A 2,989-nucleotide genomic window follows, 5' to 3' on the forward strand; every position below is an offset into this window, starting at 1 on the left:
GGAGGAGGAGGAGAGGAGTAAGAGGAGGAAGGGGAGGAGGATCAGGAGAAGGAAAGTTCCGGGTTTCAACTTTTTGAGATAAAAAATATAAGCATTTGCGGATAGGGAAGATTTAAATCAATAGCAGCTCGCAAAGTGGATAAAAGACGGATATAAAATATTCAAATGGACTTCGAGCATAATATCACTATTTATTTTTTAATTGAAAAAATTGTTCATTTCTGGTTAACGCAGACCGCATTATGTTGTGATACGATTTGGATGACTGGTTCGAATTTTCAGCAGTGCCTTCTTCAACTTCGACTTTTGTGGGAGTTTTTTTCCCCCTTACACCCACATCATTCGTGTTTCAGATAGACGTTAATTTAGAGGTCATGTCTCTGAAATAAGCTAGGTGAAAATGGCACAGGTTTCACGCTCCTTTCAACACTATTAGGTTGTTTGAGAGGCGGGACCTTTGAGTTTAATATCCATCCCCGAAAGGACCAAGCCAAGCAGGAAATTCATGTAAAGTGCCTTTCCCAGGGACAAGACGTCGGACAGAGCTGAGGCTCAAAGCCCCAAACCCGACAAGCTTTTGACTTTGAAAGGGATGGTAAATCTGTATAACATAAGTTCTCTATCGAATGATGCGGTTATTGGGAAAGCAAGGTTGGATGCGTACTCATGTCATAGTACAGCTACAGACAAGATGGCTTTCAAAAATCTGGACAAGACAAGAAGCTTTCTTTAACTTGTCATCAGCAAGCTTTTCAAACAATGTGTTAAGCCCATATATAGGGTAAATTTTTCCAGAGGAGAGAAAAAGAAATATATTTAATTTCTTTAGCACTTATACCTACAGTATGTATCTTTTCGTTCTTTTTTCAACATTTAGAATTTAAATTTCGCCAAATCATTATATCTTTTGTAGCCTACATGTAACCGATATATCTACCACAGATTTTATTAAGAGACTGCAATATAAAAGATCATAATTTCAAAATGTTGGGCTTTGTACTTTTGGGCAACTGGTTGCCGTTAATGTCGAGAGGAGATGTAGTTTTTTTTATGGTAGGTCAACTGTCAACTGTAGCTCTTCCAACTAAGATGTCGTTTCTCGGGGTTCACTCGACTCCTTAAATCCATCTTTTACGTGGTCTATCTCTTTCTTTGTAGCCCAGGAAAGCGGTAGTCTCGGCTCTTGATGCTGGTTGACTGGCTGGCATTCGTAGAAAGGTTGCTAAACCATTTTATTTAATTAAAACAAGGAGCATTAGTTGGAAATCTTTCTAGAACCATAGAAGTAGAGGGGCAATAGGAACGGTCTTTGTTTTGTTTGCTTTTTTCTCCAAACAAAAAGTAAATGTGGTACATGTACCAGTTAGGACTGGAAAAGTGGACATGTTGGTCGAGCTATTCCAATACATGTAATAATATTACTTATACATTAAGTAGGCCCGAAGGCCCAGGAAGTTGTCTCACTTACAAGGCAATCCCCAATGTCCAGATCGGATGCGGGAACAACTTTACTTTACTTTTACATTTCGCAGGCTACATGAATTATATTAACTCTTCTCTTTTGCAATTTGAAAAAAAGACTAATGAACCAGCGTCTGTGGTGTAGCACTTAGTCGCGTAGCTCGCAGGAGACCTGAGTTCGATACTGAAGCGGAGTTAAAAATTTATTTAGTCTTGTATCTCGCTCTTTCTGCAAGGATATTGTATCCCTCACTGACTGGGTTGACCTGGTCTGAATTGGGTCGATTGGGGGCACATAAAAGCACTTAAAATCAACGCTCCTGGGAAAGGCACCGAGGTTCAGTATTCCTTCCATAAAAAAACAAACAACTAAAGTTAAAAACGAAAAAAAAAAGAAAAGAAAAGAAAAGAAAAGAAAAGAAAAGAAAAGAAAAGAGAAAAGAAAATACCAACTTAACTGAAAACGAACACTTAAGGAAAAAGTGATAAATTAAAAAGAAAGTCGTCTTTGGGCTCGTCTGAAGCACTTGGAGGTAGTCCTACATGTAATTTCATCAGAAGAGAAATCACCAGACGGTGTGATAAGTAGGCTACAAAAATGTATTCTGATGGAGAGAATCCGTTTTGTCCCATAATTTTCATTTTTGCTTTTCGTTTTACCCGCTTCCATCCCTCCCGTTTTCGTCCCACATTGATTCGAGGTTAGTGCAATTGCCACACCGATTCCAAAAAAGGGATTTGGGAAATTGTGTGCACCTGTACTTTGTATAATGTATTGTGTTATCATTGTTTGGACAATAGAATAATAGTATGAAGATGTGTTGAAAAAACAAGTATCATCTCTTCAAAAACAAAGAACTAACTACAGTATAAACATTTTTTGACAAAAAATGTTTGCTGAAATTTTGGACAAACCAGGAAACGCTTTTATTACCTGATGACACAAGTAAGCCTGTTTCAAAACAAAGGAGAAAGGGAAAAAAAACTATAACTGTTGTAGTGGCAACCATAGATGTTTGACTTTGGAATCATCATCATCATCATCATCATCATCATCATCATCATCATCATCATCATCATCATCATCATCATCATCATCATCATCATCATCATCACTATTATTATTATTATTATTATTATCATGATTATTATTATCATTATCATTATTATTATTATTATTATTTAGCCTGGACACTGGGAACCTTGATCCGCACATATCACTCGTCATACCAATAGTTACAGCACATAACAAATGCAGATAACTTGACTATGGGGGAGGTCTTACGTGGATAATGCGACCGATTAAAAAAAAAAAAGAAAAGATACCTCGATATATTTCGCGATGGGTAAGCCACCAACCTTCTTTTTCGATGGAATAATAATAATAACACTACTACTACTACTGCTACTACTACTTCTACTACTGCTACTACTACTACTGCTACTACTACTACTACTATTACTACTACTACTACTACTACTACTACTACTACTACTACAACTACTACTACTACACTCCTCCTCCTCT

The sequence above is a fragment of the Aplysia californica genome, unplaced genomic scaffold (assembly GCF_000002075.1).
Source record: "Aplysia californica isolate F4 #8 unplaced genomic scaffold, AplCal3.0 scaffold00414, whole genome shotgun sequence".
Taxonomy (NCBI): domain Eukaryota; kingdom Metazoa; phylum Mollusca; class Gastropoda; order Aplysiida; family Aplysiidae; genus Aplysia; species Aplysia californica.